Here is a 19246-nt window from a genome sequence, read left to right on the forward strand (position 1 = left end):
AGTTTTTACTTCTGGTACTTGGAAGCCCTGTTATATGCATGAAAGTAGGATTATTATTTCCACTTGATGATTGCTATTCTTCACCCCTGACAGTATTCATGTATATCTGTCATACCTGGTGATATAGTCACTTCAGCTTTCTTTGTGTTAGCACTATTAGGATTTCTCTTTTTCCCCATTCTTTTAGCATATTTTATCTTTAATTTTACTTTTTTTTTTTGCTTTTTTCCCCTTTTGTTGCCCTTGTTTTATTGTTGTTATAGTTATTATTGTTGTTGTTATTGATGTCATTGTTGTTGGATAGGACAGAGAGAAATGGAGAGGAGAGAGGAAAACAGAGAGAAGGAGAGAAAGATAGACACCTGCAGACCTGATTCACCAACTGTGAAGTGACACCCCCCCCCCGCAGGTGGGGAGCCAGGGACTCGAGCTGGGAGATACACTATACATAGTGCCGGCTGAGAGAGGGAGAGATACACCTGCAGACCTGCTTCACTGCTTGTGAAACATCCTCCCTGCAAGTGGGGAGCCAGGGGCTCGAACCCGTATTCTTGAGTGGGAGAGGGGAGAGATGGTATGGGTCATGAGGACACACTGGTGTTTTGTGGGACTAGGCTTCACCTGTTCATTGGTAGAAGGCATGCTTTTTATCTCCAAGTATATACTTAAACAAAACCTTTTTTCCCCCTGTGATTCTTGCAAGCACCATAAATTGCATTCTTAATCAGATTAACAGATATTTAAATGACTATCTGCAACTTTTGTCTTCTATTCATGTAGAGATTATTTAGTTAGCTAGCATCAGGGAAGTCTCTTAGGCTTTCAGTGACTGCTTTTTAAAAAAGTATTTAAAATTTATTTATTTATTTATTTGACAGAGAGAAACTGAAAAAGGAGGGGGAGATAGGAAGGGAAAGAGACAGAGAGACACCTGCAGCCATGCTTCACGGCTCATGAAGCTTTCCCCCGCAGGTGGGGACCAGGTGCTTGAATCTGGGTCCTTACACACTGTAATGTATGCATTTAACCAGGTGCACCACTGCCTGGCCAATGATGTGGTTTTTTTAAAATTTTATTTTAACTTTTAAAATATTTCCTTATTTATTCCCTTTTGTTGCCCTGGTTGTTTTATTGTTGTAGTTACTACTGTTGTTGTTATTGATGTCATCATTGTTGGATAGGACAGAGAGAAATGGAGAGAGGTGGGGAAGACTGAAAGGGGGAGAGAAAGACACCTGCAGACCTGCTTCACTGCCTGTGAAGCGATTCCCCTACAAGTGGGAAACCATGGGCTCGAACCGGGATCCTTACACCTGTCCTTGGCACTTTGTGCCACCTGTGCTTAACCCGCTGCACTACCGCCTGACTCCCTGATGTGTGCTTTTTAAAGGTAGAGAGAAAGGCAGAGAGGGTGATGGAGACCTCAGCACCAAAACATTCTTCAATGCAGTGGGCACTGGGCTTAAACCTGGGTTGTTCACGTGGCAAAGCAGCATACACTCCAAAGGGAGCTATTTCATCTGCCTTCATAAGTGATTTTTTTTTTTTTGGCCTCCAGGGTTATTGATGGGACTCAGTGCCTGTACTATGAATCCACTGCTCCTGGAGGCCATTTTTCCCATTTTTTGCCCTTATTGTTATTATTGTTGTTGTTGTTGTCATTGCTGATATTGTTGTTGGATAGGACAGAAAGAAATTGAGAGAGCGGGGAAGACAGAGAGAGGGAGAGAAAGACACCTGCAGACCTGCTTCATCACCCATGAAGCGACCCCCCTGCAGGTGGGAAGCTGGGGGCTCGAACCGGGATCATTCCACTGGTCCCTTGCGCTTCATGCCATGTGCGCTTAGCCTGCTGCGCTACTGCCCGACCCCCCTAAGTGATATCTAGACATGAAGCTGCTGTCTAGTGAGATTTCTAAGTCTCCATTGGGGCCCACCTTAGACAGAACCTGAGTGAAGTTCTGTTGAGCAGTGGTATTTCTGGTTTTCACACACATTCACTTTAAGCCCCTGTGCTCTGTGCATCTCTCAGACTTGCCTCCTTTGGCCACCTTCCCCACTGCCACCAGTGTTTTCTCAGAACCTGGAGAATCACCCATTCCAGTTGCCTCACTGCTTCTCACCTATCCTAAAGTCCTCTCTTCTCTTCTCCCACATTCTCCTTAGACTGCAGCTTGCCTTAAAGTTCCTTGACTGTTTCCAAGAGGTGAGTTCTACTGGGCCTCATTCAGCTCTTCAGAGCAGAATGATGAAGCAAAGTCAGGAGGTTTCAAAGCTCACTGCAGCGTTTGATCACTTAGTTCCTGCAAGACCAACTACCAGCTGTCCTCCCAGTAGCATTGTTTCTCCCTGAGTGCTACCTGGCTTGGCTCAGTAGACAGACAGTTGAAGGAAGCTTTTAACATAGGGCTAGCTGGCTTTATCCTTCCTTTTTTAATAGGCTGTAATCTGCATATGATTATTGTTTACATACCATTCAGCTGCAGTCTCTCCCACTATTCCTGCTTCCTCTGTGTCCCTCCCAGCCCTTCATGGTAGCATGTTGCTTGGGAAGAATGCACTCAAGTTTTGAACAGAACTGAATATGATTTTTTTCTCCTGCAAGGGTGGTGCTTCTGGGCGGCATGTCTGTTTCGGTCACCATCACTTCCTCCTGAATTTCTTTGTCTCCAACAGATTGTTTTCTTTTCTTTTCTTTTAATTTTTACTTATAAGGTGGAAACTCTGAAAAGTCCATAGGATAAGTGGGGTACACAATTCCCAACCACCAGAGCTCTGTATCCCATCCCCTCCCCTGATAGCTTTCCTATTCTTTAATCCCCTGGGAGCATAGACCCAGGGTCATTGTGGGGTGCAGAAGGTGGAAGGTCTGGCTTCTGTAATTGCTTCCCCACTGAACACAGGTGTTGACAGGTCCATCCATACTCCCAGCCTGTCTCTCTCTTAACGTAGTGGAGCAGGGATCTAGGGAGGTGAGGCTCCAGGAAACATTGGTGGAGTCACCTGCCCTGGGAAGCCCGGTTGGCAACATGGTAGCATCTGGAACCTGGTGGCAGAGTAATGAAGCTGGTGGGTTGACATTCCCTGCCTGATGTCTCTGGTGCAATCCGAAGTGCAGATTATTTTCTTTAGAGACATCTTTCTTCTCACTAGAGATTTTTGCCCCACAGAGAAGTCTAGAACTACCCAAGGAGGTGACTTCAAAAGTGTTCAGGTATTAGTCATGTGCATTACATGTATTGGAATGCATGCAGCTGTTGCCTCTTTTCTCTATGGCTCCTGATGGAGTTGAAATTCAGAGCCCTCTGGTCATTATCCCCTATCATTTCTCCCCCTCTGGAAGTATGGACCAAATTTTGGGGGGGTACAGTAGGTGGGAGGTCTGGCTTCTGAAATTGCTTCTCTGCTGGACCTGGGCATTGGCAGATTGATCCAAATTTCCTGCCTGTTTCTATCTTTCCCTAGTGTAGTAGGGCTCTGGAGAGGTGAGGTTCCAAGAAACATTGGTGAGGTTGTCTGCCCAGAGAACTCACGATGGAATCATGATAGTGTCTGCAACTTGGTGGGTGAAGGGTGGTTAGATATAAAACAGGACAAAATGATTAATGAACAGGAACCAAAAAGTAGGAGTAAGGCAGACAAGAATAGAAATTTTTAGGGTAGAAAGATGCTGGGAAGTTTATTTTAGGACTGTTCCTAGGGGCCTATGACTATTGCAATTTTTGCTTGAGTTTGATAGCTAACAGAAGTTGAACAAAACTATTGTCTGAGAAGATGTTGCCAGGGTAGAGAAAAATTCTAGAAAACTGGACTAGGGTAGAGAATAGTTCTCAATCTTGAAGAAAATCTAGGAGTAAATTAACTGTTTATTCCATCTATCTGACCCAGGGCCTATATATATATTTAGTATAGAAACCTGTGTAACCTCTGAGTCCCTGTCAGTCTGAGCTCTCAGTTCATGGTCACAGCTGTGAACATTCTTTTTTTTTTTTTTTTATAAAATGGAAACTCTGACAAGACCATAGGATAAGAAGGGTACAATTGCACAGAATTCCCATCACCAGAACTCCATATCCTATCCCCTTCTTGATATCGTTCCTATTCTTTATCCCTCTGGGAGTATGGACCCAGGGTCATTATGGGGTACAGAAGGTGAAGGGTCTGGCTTCTTTATTTGCTTCCCTGCTGAACGTGGACATTGACAGGTTGATCCATACTCAGCTGGGTACATTCTAGGCCGCACGCATTTCAGGACTAATCTTCTTCGAGTGGCAAAGTAGAATGACCCAGCCTCACTCACCTACCATTGCTGCTTTATAGTGAGGGAAAGGTCCTGGGAAGGCCAGCAGGAGGCCTGATGGAAGTAACCAATGATGGTTGAGAGAGGATCTATTAGAGGTCTAGGCCCATATGATGGGAATCTTGACAGGTATCTATTACTTTCTAATTTTTCTGTTATTTCACACTGTAAAGTGTTAGCAGCAATTACTTGAGCTGGCAAGAGATGAAATGTAGCTTCTGGTCTTTCATGTAGATCTCACTGCAGTCCTTAAGAAACATCAGCCCATCATCTCTTGAGGGTTTTTTGTTTGTTTGTTTGTTTTGCCTCCAGGGTTATCACTGGGGCTCAGTGCCTGCACTACAAATCCACTGTTCCTGGAGGCCATTTTTCCTTTTTTTTTTTTTTTTAAATAGGATAGAACAGAGAGAAATTGAGAGAGGAAGGGAAGATAGAGAGGGAGAAAGACACCTGCAGACCTGCTTCTCTGCTTGTAAAGTGACTCCCCTGCAGGTGGAGAGCCGGAGGCTCAAACCGTGATCCTTGCGTGGGTATTTGTGCTTTGTACTATGTGCACTTATACCTGTACACCACTGCCAGAACCCCGGTTTTTCATTTTTTCAGAGAAGCACCAGAGGTCAATTATCACTTGCATTGGTGGCTTGTTTGGTACAAGACAATGCCATTCTGCTCAGGTTTCTTGGTTTCAGAGCCCAGGGCTACCCCCTCCCCTTTGACTGAGCCCCTGCATCTTTCCCTCAAGGCTCTTGGGGAACACAGGGTCCAATCACTCACTCCTGACAGCTGTCAGGGGTGAGTACTTTGTTTTCATTTCTATAAATAAATGAGCATTTTATATGTCATCAGCTCCCCCGACTGAATGAACACTTCACAACAGTGGGAGCAAGAGCTAATAAAACTGGCTCCTGTGGTCAGGAAAAGCTTTAGGCATTACGATGCCTTATGGTTCTCTACAGCAACAGAGGGCCATTTGGAGGAGGTGTGTCTGCCAAATGGGCTTAGTTGAGTACCTGGCATTTAGCAAATGCTGCTGCATGCTTGCGTGAACAGATGCTGATGTCAGTCTCAGGCAAAGCTCAAAATGTATGGGTCAGATGGAGGGGAACACCCAGCACATCTGATAGACTGAGAAGGCCTGTCACAAAGCCAAAGTCTTCAACAGGAGCTTCTTTTTCTTAGTTTTCTGTTTTGTTTTGTCTCATTGTATATATCTTTTAAAAATTTATTTTTTACTTATTATCATTATTATTATTATGTTGCCTCCAGGTTTATCACTGTGGCTCAGTGCTGGTACTACAAATCCACTGCTCCTTGCAACCTTTTTTTTTTTTTTTTCATTTTATTGGATAGGACAGAGAGCAATTGAAAGAGGAGGGGAAGGTAGAGAGGGAAAGAGAAAGACAGACACTTGCAGACCTGCTTCACTGCTTATAAAGTGTCCCCCTGCAGGTGGGGAGCCAGGGCTTGAACCGGGGTCCTTGCACTGGTACTTGTGCTTAGTACTATGTGTGCCACCACCCAGCACCCTGTATTTTTTTTGAGATGATCTTTAATTATAGAGTATAGCGCAGTGCTCATTAACATTATTCATACCATTCACCTAGAGATATTTTTAAACTTTATTTTATTGCCACCAGGGCTACTGCTAAGACTCAGTGCCTACAGAGTGAATCCACCATTCTTGGCAGCTAGTTTTTCTTCTTTTTATTTGATAGGACAAAGAGAAATTGAGAGGGAAGGGGGAGATAGAGAGGGAAGGAGAGAGAAAGAGAGACACTTGAAGTACTGCTTTACCACTCATGAAGCTTCCCCTCGACCCTTGCAGTAATGGACCAGAAACTTGATCCCAGGGATCCTTGCTCATGGTAATGTGTGCACTCTACTGGGTTCATCACTAGCTGGCCCCACCTAGGGAGCCTTTTAATATTTTTCTTAATTGTCCCTGTCCTCTCTCACCGTGAAATCATAATGCCACAAACACACTCCACAGCTGGTAGATACTGAAATCTTCAAAGGCTCATAAAGCTCTGAGGTATTTTTGACCACACAAAGCCACGTGCTGGGTTCTTGCCTCCATGGAGAAGGCATGTAAAGTGTACATCCAGTTTTCAGGAGCCGATGACATGTGAAATGCTCACTTATTTATAGAAATGAAAACAAAGGAGTCATCATTGGCAGTCAGTGATGGCTATTAGCATGGCAAAACACTTCAGCTCTAACGAACACGTAGTTACAGTTGCCAGGAAATAGCAATTAAATAAATGAGAGTCTAATGTCTTGGCCTACGAGAGGGAGAGGGTGGTGATGGAGTTTGGGGGCACAGTCTTGTAGTCACCATCGGCTCTGAAAGGCCACCTGCGCTTAACCCGCTGCGGTACTGCCCGACTCCCAACAAATAGTGGTTTTTTTTTAAAGATTTTATTTTCTTGTGTTCAAGTAAGATAAAATTTTGCCATTGTAATCATTTTGAATTGTACAAGTTAGTGGCTGGCATTACTTACTGTCATAACCCACTACTATTCCCTCTAATCTGTTTGCAAAACATTTTGGTTCCCCAAGCAAAACCTTTGTGCGTAGTGAGCAGTAGTGCTCATCCTCTCACTTCCCCAGGCTCTCTTCTGTCTCTGTGATTTCGCCTGTTCTGAGTCCCCTTTGTGTCAGGATTATTTCACACAGCCCAGGTATGTTAAGGTGCCTTGATGCTGTAATACAAATATATGCTAAGTTTTTCAAATGCATGTTAACTATATCCATACACTTTTCTTTTTTTGCCATCCAAGTCATAGCTGGGGCTCCCTGCCTGCACAGTCCCACTGCTTCTGGCAATTTTTTGTTTTTATTAGTAGAGGGTAAGAGACAGAAAAGGAGAGAAACAGACAAGTAGAGATATCACAGCACTACTCCACTGAAGCTTCTGAAGCTTCCCTCATGCTGGTACTCCTACTTGGCTGCCATGGGCTCAAACCCAAGTCCTTACACCTGGTAATGGGTTTTCTCTACCTAGAGAGCCACCTCCTAGCCCCCTCTATCCATACATTCTCATATATATTTCACTTCATTTGGAATACAGAAACTAGAGTGGACAGGTGCAGTATACAGACACTTGTCCGCTTTCCTCTTTTTCAGGGAAGTTGCATTATTTCCCCTGCCCCTTCTCTGGACATTTCCACCATAGAGTCAACATGTAGGCATAAGTAGGGATGAGTCACTTTAGGAAGGTTTCTGATTCTTGCCTATCATGTTGCATTTTTGTTTTGCTCATACTTATAAAACTATGCCATAAAAATGCAATCGGCAAGCTTGTAGTATTATTTAAGAATCTGGGTTTTACTAAGTGACAGGCAAGTAAGTATTACATTGGACCTGCATTTAAAGTCATTTACTTTGTTATTGCTTTGTGTGTGTGTGTGTGTGTGTGTGTGTGTGTGTGAGAGAGAGAGAGAGAGAGAGAGAGAGAGAGAGAGAGAAAAGAGGAGAGGAGAGAGGGAGAGGGAGAGAGAGAGCAGAGCATCACTTCATCATTTATGATATTCTACTTCAGTTTTGTTTTTCTTGTTGTCAGGTAGTGCTGGGGTTCAAGCCCACAACTTCATGCATGCAGAGTTTGTGATCTACCCCTGAATCACTTCCTTGGGCCTGGATCTATATTATTATTATTATCATCATCATCATCATCATCATGCCTCCAGGGTTATTGCTGTGGTTCAGTGCCGGCATTGCAAAGCCACTGCTCCTGGAGGCCTTTTTTTATTGAATAGTACAGAGAGAAATTGAGAGAGAGGAGAGAAAGACACCTGGAAACCTGCTTCACCACTTGTGAAATGACCCCCCTGCAGGTGGGGAGCCAGGGGCTAAAACCGGGATCTGAGATCTGGGTTCAGCCCCACACACCACCATAAGCCAGAGCTGACCAGTTCTCTGATCTCTCTTTCTTTCATTAACATGAAACAGATTAATCTTTTAAAAAATAAGATTCTAAAGACATTGATATCCTAAACGGAAACACAGAGTTAGCATGTTGTAATATACTTTGGTTGTTCAACTTTATGCCCCAAATTGTCCTTTCTGGTTTGCCTGGAGTCCCATATGAAAAGCCTTGGACTGCAGTATAAACACCTATAAGAAGAACACCCCCTAGTGCCAGAAACTTTGTACTGCACCCAAATATAGTCAAGTCAGAGAAATGTAGGGCTTTGGAAGTGGGGCCTTTGGACAGTTTCTGATTAAGCCCTGACACTTCTCAGATGACAGAGCTGACGCCCAGAGAGGCTAGTTAACAAAGGACATTAATAAGACCTCGCAACCACCTGGCATGTGCTGTGATTTAGAGCAATTTCCTTCTGCTTAACAATGAACTACATTGTGTGTGTGTGTGTGTGTGTGTGTGTGTGTGTATTAAAAACAATAATAACAAATGTCCGACATGCTCTTTCTCAGAACTAGGAAATGGTGTATTAACATGAAAACCTAGCTTCTACCTAGGTCCAAGTCATATATATATATCTTGGGTACCAGTTTTTTAGGAAACAGAGTGACCCAGGGGTAAGGGTAAAGAGAGAGTAGTACCTTTTTTAAGACCTTCACCCCCCCCCCCCCCCATTGCAAGAACTACTAAACTGTCTGCAAGGGACTCGGATCTCTGACGCCTTGTTGGAGCTCTTTGTGCTGATTAACTTCTTGTCTGCAGTCTGGAACTGGCAGCTCCCTCTCCATAATTTTCAGGCCATAATCAGTGTTGAAAGAGTATTTCTTTGACAGTCGCCCTTGGGGAAAACTTGGCCTAGGCTTGTTACTTAGGGCGGCCAGTGAAGTAGAAGCGAATAATAATAACAACACAGACTCCAAGGTCATCAGTTGATTCCAGGAATGTCAGTGGCACCAGCTCCCTTTCAGGACTCACTGTGGGCTTTGGAAAGAGAGGAAATTGAAGACTGGTAAATTCATTGCAGAGTGAAGACTAAGTTGTTCAGTTTTTGGGTTTTTTTTGCCACCGGGATGATGATTACTGCGGCTTGATGCCTGCATGGCTCCACCATTCCTGCTGGCCAATTGTTTATAGAGGTTGAGGAAGGGGGGTGGTGATACCTGCAGCACTGCTCCACTGCTCATTAAACTACTCCCTACTCCCACAGCTGGGGACTGAGGACTTAAACCCAAGTTTTTGTGCATTGTAACATGTGTATGCTATCTGACAAGCCACTACCTGCATCCAAGAGTACGTTCCAGTGGTCTGAAAGTTTAGATGAAAAAAAATGGAGAAGAAAATAATATAGAACAGATGGATAGTCCAGATCATATGGGCAGGAAAAGGTCATAGGTTATTTTGGGGACAGTGGGGTCCCACTTCTTTTTTCAGTTTTAATTAACAAATTAATAATAATTAACAAGATTATAAGATACCAAGGGTAAAATCACATACAATTCCCACCCCTCCCCTGACAGCTTTCCTATTCTTTAACCCTCTGGGAGTATGGACCCAAGGTCATTGTGGGTTGCAGAAGGTGGAAGGTCTGGCTTCTGTAATTGCTTCCCCGCTGAACATGGGCGTTGGTAGGTCGAACCCCAGCCTTTTTCTATCTTTCCTTAGTGGGATAGGGCTCTGGAGAGGTGCTGGGTCACATTGGTGAGGTGGGTCCCCACTTCTGGTCTCCAGGCAGAAGGAAGGCAGGAAGCTTTCCCATTTTGGCTGCTCTGCTTAATGCTTTTGGTAATACAGTGGTAAGAAGATCTACCACAGATTAGAAAAAGAGAGAGCATCTAGGTAGGAGCACCAGCTAGAAGCAGCAGTTGCCATTAGCCAACAGAGACTTGGCAGCCAGATTTCAGGAGGTGCTGAGGGAAGGAAAGACCAATCTAAGTCCAGTTCCAGAGGAATCCATGAGGGAATTTGGTGACTCAGTTGCAGTGTTGGGTAAGGCACTATAAGGAGTCTGTAATAGCTGATTCAGACACTTGTGACTTTGGAGCTACTGAGAAAGAGGTCATCACATGTAAACTAGGACAGAAATAAAAACTGTCTTTACCTTAATCAAATATACTCTGTTTTCTATTCTCTTTGTTTCCTGTGGGAAATGTATTGCTGGTCTGGACTCATCAAATTGATTGGGTAATCTGTGAATGGTTTAACTTTTCTGTGTTGAATGCAAGTGTATGATGAGTCCTTGTATCCAACCTGGGTTATAGGTTATAGTGAATTGGGTCCTCCAAACTCACAAGAGTTGAAGGGGTAGTGTCAAGGGTTAATGGGGGGAGAGGCATTAAAACCCAGCTGTGCTCCCAACAAAGCCTCCGGGAGTTTTCTTTTCTGTTAGGGTTGCATTTTAAAGAGAGGCTTAAATTAAATAGCCCACAACGTAAAAGAAAATAATAATAATAAATTAAAAAGGAGTGAGAAAGGAACTGAGAAAGAAGAGAAAGTTGAAAACTCACTCAGTTAGAGGGCTGGAAAGAGTTCAGAGTGGGCCTTCAAGTAGGGCTTGCTTGCTTCAGGCCACTTACCATGCTACTGCTAATGTTTATTCTAAAACCATGACAGGGCAGCCTGGGAGATGACAAAAGGTTAAAGCATTGGACTCTCCTGCATGAGGTCTTGAGTTTGACTCCTGGCATCATATGTGCTGGAGTAATGCTCTTGTTCTCTCTCCTTTCTCTCTCTTTCTCTTAAAAACATGAGCAGCTGTGGGCAAGGTGTTTTAAGTACACACAATGACCCTGCCTCCAGTTAAATGCAAAAAAAAAAAAAAAAAAGGTGCCAAGTAACTATTGGAGGATTCCAAGTGTAAGTGGGAGTAGGTAGACTGGGGAAGTCAGGTAAAATCTGAAGGAGCACTGAATTGACAACGCTGTTAATAGTTTCCTCCTGCTGTTCCCTGACCTGCACTCATTCCCCCAGAGTCCAGAAGTGGACAGTCCAGAACAAACCTTCTGCCTTAGTCTTACGTCGGAGGGAAAGGGACCTAAAACACTCAAAAGCCCCTTGAAAGATCTCCAAGTTTGTTAGTCTTTTCTGTTATCTTATGCCCCCTTCCCAACCTCCCCACCCAGACCCTGGGGGGCACAGCTGTCTCAGGACTGTGAGAAGAGCAGGAGCTTGCAGGTACCTACCACTCTGGTGGAGGGGAGGACTCTCCAGCTGCTGCTTTGGTAAAGAACTATAATACACTTCACTCCTTTCTTCTACCCCTGCTTAGCCCCAGATGTGAACATATTCACCACACAGAGCAGAGCACATGCAGGCCCAGCTCTCTGACTGGAGGACTCAGAAAGGGAGCCCCAGGGAACCTGAAAGTGTCATGTAGGTAAGGGATAAGAAGGACCTTAGGGTGGCCAGGATGTGGTACATCTGGTTAAACGCATATAGTACAACATGCAGAGACCCAGGTTCAAGCCCATGGTCCCCACCTGCAGGGGAAAAGCTTCAGGAGTGGTAAAGCAGGGCTGCAGGTGTCTCTCTGTCTCTCTCCCTCTCTCTATCTCCCCCTCTTAATTTCTCTCTTGTCTCTATCAACAATAAAATAAGCAAAAATATTTTTAAAGAAATAAAGAAGGACCTTGGGGGGTGACCTGGAGTTTTATATATTTATTTAATCTATCTATTGATCTTTATCAGAGAGGAAAGGGGGACCCCCCCCAGGCCATTACTCTGGTATATCCGATGCCAGGGATTGAACTTGGGACCTGATGCATGCAAGTTGGACACTCTACCTGGTTGGGTTGCAGACATGCACTTTTATTTATTTATTTATTTATTTGCCTCTAGGGTTATTGCTGGGGCTCGGTGCCTGCACTACAAATCCACTACTCCTAAAGGCCATTTTTCCCTTTTGTTGCCCTTGTTGTTGTTGTTATTGCTGTTGTTGGATAGGACAGAGAGAAATCGAGAGAGGAGTGGAGAGGGGGAGAGAAAGACAGACACCTGCAGACCTGTTTCACCGCTTGTGAAGCAACCCCCCTGCAGGTGGGGAGCTGGGGGCTCAAACTGGAATCCTTATGCTGGTCCTTGCACCTGACCCTCAGACGTGCAGTTTTTAATGTATACTGCTGGGCTCACACTAAGCTGTAATTTATATATATTTTTAATGTACTATTGGATAGAGACAGAAAGAAACTGAGAGGGGGGAGATAGAGAGACAGAGAGACACCTGCAGCCCTGCTTCACCACTCCTGAAGTTTTCAGTCTGCAAGTGGGGATTAGGGGCTTGAACCTGCATCCTTACGCATTGTAATGTGTGCACTTAATCAGGCACACCACCACCTGACCCCTAGCTGTGCATGTCTGAATCTGATCCAGACAATCTATAGGACTTTGAGAACTGAGCAAAGCAGACCACTGCTCCGGCCCCCAAACCAGCCATGGCTCAAGATGCAGAATAAATTCCAATGCACGATAAGGGCTTTGACAAACAAACTGGCATTGAAGCCACAAGTCCAAAAGAGGCAAGCAGATCAGGACTTGTGACCTGAACCGAACCAGGCTTAACTGTGTGATTAAACAAAAATGTCAACATTTTTCTGTAATATTGATAGACAACTCAGTTTTATAGCAAACTTGTCAAGGATATAAGCCAAGTTGACTTGGCATAGAATAAACTCAGAAAATGTCAACTTCCATGAAAAAGACAAATCCGCAGGGCTAGTGCCAAGAGGACACAGGCATTGGGTTTATCAAATATTTTATAAAACTAGGAATAAAGGGAAAATCAAGATGAATGCTTTTGAAATTAGTGGAGAGAAAAAGGTCTTGGCAAAGAAACAAAATAGAAGTACCAAGTAGAAAATTGATAGATGAAAAATACAGTAAGTAAAATGAAAATTTCTCTAGCAGGACACACTAGACGACAAGACACACCCCAAAGCAGATGCACCAGTAATTATAGTAAATGTAACTTGGTATAATCATAGCAATTAAAAGACCTATAATCAGAATGGATAAACAAAACAAGATCCAGCTAAATGCTTCCTACAAGAAACTTGCTTTAATTACAATACTATAGTTTAAAAGAAAAATCCTCTAGAAATAAGCACCATGTAAACATTCATCACAAAAAGATTGTATTAACATTAGAGAAAGTAGACATTAGAACAAAGAAAATAAGTAGGGATAAAGAGCATCACATTATAATAGGGTAGTCAATTCAACCCAGACTTAGAAAAATCTATGGAGTGTCAAAATCCAGGAAGCACTTGAGAGCATGCCTTGCATGTGGGAGCCCCTGGGTTTGATACCTAGCACTGAGTCAAGTGGTGAAGTGATACTCCTGGTATCTTGTTTGTCTCTCCCTCTACACCTCCCCCTTTCCTTCTCTCTAGTAACCACAGCAAAGTATATCAGCTGTAGAAATCCACAAATTTAAGAGATGAAAGGACTGAAATAAAAATAAAGCCCTCAGTCATAACTAGAGATTTCATCAGTAATGATCTGGTAATCTATAGCGCTGGAAGAACAAAAGTTAGCAGAGCTAGCTAGAGAAGAACTTAATACCGTTAACCAACTAGTTGTCGTCAGTTGTCATCTTATTCCTCTTCTCCTCCTTGTTTTGCCAGAGCCCTGACCTTGCATGTGTGCAGTTTCACCATTCTGGGTTGCATTTTTTTTTGCCTCCAGGGTTATTGCTGGGGCTCAGTGCCTGCACTATGAATCCTCTGCTCCTGGGGCCTTTTTTTCTCCTGATCTTTTTGAATAGGATAGAGAGAAATTGAAAGAGGAGAGGAAAATAGAGAGGGAGAGAGAAAAATAGACACCTGCAGACCTGCTTCACCTCTTGTGAAGCAACCCTCCTGCAGCTGGGGAGCCAGGGGCTCAAACCAGGATCGTTGTGCAGGTCCTTGTGCTTTGTACTATGTGCACTTAACCCAGTGCGCCACTGCCCAGCCCCCAGTTGCATTTTTTTATTAGTGATTTCATAATGATTAACAAGATTGTAAAGTAACAGGTACAATTCTATACAGTCCCCACCACCAGAGTTCTGTGTCCCATCCCCTCCATTGGAAACTTCCTTCCATATTCTTTAACCCTCTGGGCATATGGACCAAATATATATATCCTCCAGGTTTATCACTGGGGCTCAGTGATGGCACCACAAATACACTGCTCCTGGTGGCCATTTTTCATTTTTATTGGATAGATCAGAGAGAAATTGAGAGAGGAGGCAGAGATAGAGAGGGAGAGAGAAAGAGAGACACCTGCAGACCTGTTTCACCGCTTATGAAGCTACCCCCCACTGCAGGTGAGGAGCCGGGGGCTGGAACCAGGATCCTTGTGATTAACCTAGTGCACCACTCCTTCCCCCCACCAAAATTCTTTATGGGATGCAGAAGGTGGAAGATCTGGCTACTGTAATGGCTTCTCTGATGAACATGAATGTTGACAGGTGGACCCCATACTCCCAGCCCATTACTGTCTTTCCCTAGTGGGGCAGAACCCCGGGAAGGTGGGGTTTCAGGACATTGGTGAGGTCGCCTGCACAGAGAAGTCAGGGTGGCATCATGGTTGTGTCTGCAACTTGATGGGTTTATTTCAGATAGCCAGAAATAGAGAGGCAGAGCTTCTTCCTGTGCCATAGAAACTCTCATCTGGTACCAGAGTTCAAACTTGAGCTCTCTCACCCCAAACTAGTTCTGATCGACAGTTTTCGGGCATGCTGCCCAAATATACAATCCCTCTTTTTTCAAGTGCAAATAAGACCTTCACCAAGATAATCTATACTAGGTCATAAGAGCATAATAAAAAGTTAACATATGTTCTGACTACAACAGAATTAAACTATAAGTCAGTAGCAGCAGACTATCAGGAACATATCCAAATACTTGGAAACAAAACAGCACAGTTTTAAATAACTCACATGTTGAAGTGGAATTCTCAAATGGAAAGTGAAAAAAAAATATTTGGAACTAAATGAAAATCCGAATCAAAATTTGGTGGGGGACAGTTGAAACAGTCCAGAGGGAAATTTATAGCAGTGCACGTTTATTTAAGAAGAAATAATGTAAAAATCCACTTTAAATCACTAGCAAGGAGAAACCAAAACATGTAGAAGAAAGAAAATAAAGAATAAAATTTTATGAAAATCAAAAGCAGAATAGGGAAAATCAGTGGAACAAAAAATATTTTGAAAAGAGAAATAACATTAGCAAGCAATGATGGCAGGGAGAGGGAGAGGGAAAGGGAGGAGGAGGGAAGGCCCATAGGTAGTATCTAGAATGTAAGAGGAGCTGTCAAGACAGCTTCACAGACAAAGTAATAGGAAGATCTGTGAACAGCTCTAAGCAAATCAGGCAGATACCTTAGATGAAACAGAAGAATTTCTTTAAAAACATAAACTGCCCAAATTCACCCAAGGTATAATATTCAATAAATAACCTTATTATCTAGGAAGACGGTGCCAGAGTTGGGATTAGAACTAGAAAGCTGGATCCGGACAAGAGAGTAGCTCCTGGATATAGCCAAAGAAAAGGGAACCTACCAGTGGAAGGGATGGGATTCAGAACTCTGGTGGTGGGAATTGTACCCCTCTTATCCCATAATCATGTTGATCATTATTAAATCACTAATTTAAAAAAGATAAGCTAATTATCTCTGTCCCTGCTACTATAAATATTAAACTATGACTGTAAAAGAAACTTAATTGGCAGTTAATAGCCTTCTGACAAAGGAATCTCTAGGTATAGGTGAACTGTACAAAATGTTTAATGATTAAAATTAAATCAAGGGGGTCGGGCGGTAGCGCAAGGACTGGTGTAAGGATTCGGAAGCGGTGAAGCAGGTCTGCAGGTGTCTATCTTTCTCTCTCCTCCTCTCTTGATTTCTCTCTGTCCTATCCAACAACAACATCAATGGCAAAAATAACAATAAGGACAACAATAAGGGCAACACAATGGGAAAAAATGGCCTCCAGGAGCAGTGGATTCATAGTGCAGGCACTGAGCCCCAGCAGTAACCCTGAAAGAAAGAAAAAAAAAGTAAATCAATTTTAGATACCTCTTCCAGAAAATAGAAGAAATTCTCTCTCTCTCCCTCCCCCCTCCCCCTCCCTCCCTCTCCCTCCCTCTCCCTCCCTCTCCCTCTCTCTCCCTCTCCCTACCTTCCTTCCTTTCCCCCCCTTTTTCCAGTGTACTGCTCAGTTCTGGCTTATAGTAGTTCTGAGGACTGAACATTGGACCTTCAGTGCCTCAGGTTTGATAGCATTTATACAGAACTATTATGCTATCTCCCCAGCCCCCAGTTCATTTCTTCAGGCTGAAATTACCACTTTCTGCAGTAGACAGGTAATACAGACCAGTATTTTTCTTTTTCTATTAATTTATTTATAAAATTAAAATATCGACAAGACCATAGGATAAGAGGCCTATACTTCCACACAATTCCCATCACCAGAGTTCCACATCCCATCCCTTCCCTTGAAAGCTTTCCTATTCTTTATCCCTCAGGTAGCATGGACATGCTCCATGCAACTTCACTGACAAGTCCACAAGGTTCTTTTTTTTTTTTTTCCTGTTAACCCACTTGAATCTATTTAGCGCCATCTAGTGTCTACAGTGAGTTTTACAGGAAGGAATGCTTTAGAAGTGAAAGTTGAGAAAGGAAAGATCTAATAGGAAAGCTTTTGATTATCAAATATATGATTATTAAATTATATGATGACAAATAAGATTTATTAGAGACATGAATTCCATTAGGAACCAGTTTTCTGGTAATCTAACTCCTTTGACACAGTGTAATCCATAAATAGAATGTTGGAGAGAAAACTTACAGAAATCTGAGTTGTCCTTTACTTATTTATATTGCCATCAGGGTTACTGCTAGGACTCAGTGCCTCTGGATGAATCCACTGACCCCAGTGGTGGTCATTTCTTCTCCAGTCCCCCCCTTTCTTTTTTATTAGGACAGTGATAAATTGAGATGGGGAGGGAGGAGACAGAGAGGGAGAGAGAAAAAACTGACACTTGCAGACAAGCTTCACTGTTCCTGAAGCATCTCCTCTGCAGGTGTGAAGCAGGGGCTTGAACCCAGGGCTTTACACACAGTATAGTGTGTACCCAACCAAGGGCACCACTGCCTGGCTCTCAAGTTAATTTGAATTTTTAAATCTTACCTTACCTTGGCCCTCTGTAGCCATTGCCTCTTGGTTTTATGATTTTTTGCTCCAAGACTTTCTGGGAGGTGTTTCAGCACTAGGGGGAAGGTACTCCCAAGGAGGGGGGTAGCTTCCAGACTGACAGAACAGTTCATATTGTGTCTCCCTGTGCTTTTAGGGTGAGGCTGACTTAAAGAAGATGCTAAAATCTGCCTCCTGTGTGTTGCTTCAGGGCACTTTGGGGAAGGAAGAAGTGGGGGTGGGGAGAATTTGATGTCCTGATGTATAGTAATTAAAAAAATAAAAACTTCCGGCAGCTTAGCTGAGAGACTAACAAATGGAAGGTTTATTACAACACAGGTTATTTAGGTGCATAAAAACCATGGTAGCAAATAAACAAAGGGGAAAGATCGGCTAGTCATGATGGCGGGGAGCTATGAGCCTTAAGCTTAGTTACCAGTGTTCAGATACACAGGTCCCCAGGACAAGAAGGCACAAGCAGGGGGCAGAGCAGCAGGAACAGAGATGAACAAGAGAAGAGCAAAAAAGGGGCAAACTCCTGCCAGGCACTTGCTGAAATGGTCTCTTGTACTTTTTTTTTTTTAAATATTATTAATTGGATAGAGACAGAGAGAGATTGAGAGGGAAGGGGAAGATAAAGAGGGAGAGAGATAGAAAGAAACCTGCAGACCTACTTCATCACTTGTGAGGCTTCCCCCCCTGCTGATGGAGAACAAGGGCTTGAACTTGGGTCCTTTTTCCTGGTAGCATGTGCACTCAACCAAGTGTGCTGACCCCTTTTTGAAGTGTGTGTGTGTGTGTGTGTGTGTGTGTGTGTGTGTGTATGTGTGTGTTTGTATCTTCCTGAGGTAGTAAAGGGCACACTTAGAGGATTAAAACCTTACTTCTTCAGATCTCTACCCCACTAGGGAAAGATAGAAACAGGCTGGGGGTACGGATCAACCTGCCAACCAACATCCATGTTCAGTAGAGGAGCAATTACAGAAGCCAGAACTCCTACCATCTGCACCCCATAAAGAATTTTGATGGAGAACTGTTAAAGGAAGATGACCAGAGGGCTCTGAGCTCCAATCTCATCAAAACCCAGAGAAAGAAGGAGGAGAAATGAAGTATTTTTAGAAGTAGTAATAGATGTAAGTGTGACTTAGAAAGGAAGAGAAAGTAGGACCATAGGAGGAAAAGGAGAGGGCAAATATATATATAAATATGGGTAGATAAAGAAATAATAGTCAACCCTTATCTGTGATCTTGGGAGAACCACTGTAATTTGCAATGGGGACACAGACCTCAGGTGGTGGGAATGGTGGAGAATTATACCCCTGCTATCTTAAAATTTTGTAAATCAACATTAAATCACCAATAAAAAGCATTTATTTAAAATCAAGTTTTAAAATTAATATTTAAAAAATACTCTGAAACATCAAGAAAAGCACCCACCACCTTATATTTTACTAATTGGCTTGAGTTCCTCCTTATGTATTTATTGACACCAAAGATAATTAATAATAATAGAAAGTTGGGGAAATAGGAAAAGGGCTTCCAAAGAACATAATTTCTCATGATGCTTAATATTTTGTGAATATTTTTTACTTGTCTGGGTGAATATTTGAATGCTTTACAGAATTGTGTGATATCTGTAATTTTCTACTTTAAAATTCTGATCAGAATATTCTTACAGATTAGGGCACAGGAGTGTAGGTGGCTTTTTAAAAAATTGTATAAGTTTGTTAGTTTTATTAGTAAAAACTTTTTTTCATTTCTAAAAAATATTGTTTATTTATGTATTTTGGATGGAGATAGAGAGAAACTGAGAGGGGAGGGGGAGATGAAGAGGGAGAGAGACAGAGAGACA

General features: G+C 43.0%; 1 protein-coding gene across 18 annotated transcripts in view; it reads left to right on the forward strand.

Moving 5' to 3' along the window:
- Positions 1–19246, forward strand: part of FHOD3 (formin homology 2 domain containing 3) — a 588579-nt gene that overhangs the window by 339515 nt on the left and 229818 nt on the right. The window contains exon 1 of one of the 18 annotated variants that reach the window (XM_060173752.1): positions 11579–11598. The exons of the other annotated variants lie outside the window; for them this stretch is intronic. The gene's annotated coding sequence lies outside the window, so the exon portion shown is untranslated. Of the gene's footprint in view, positions 1–11578; positions 11599–19246 lie in introns of those variants that run through there. 18 annotated transcript variants of the gene reach the window in all.

This window comes from Erinaceus europaeus, chromosome 15 (assembly GCF_950295315.1).
Source record: "Erinaceus europaeus chromosome 15, mEriEur2.1, whole genome shotgun sequence".
NCBI classification, from domain to species: domain Eukaryota; kingdom Metazoa; phylum Chordata; class Mammalia; order Eulipotyphla; family Erinaceidae; genus Erinaceus; species Erinaceus europaeus.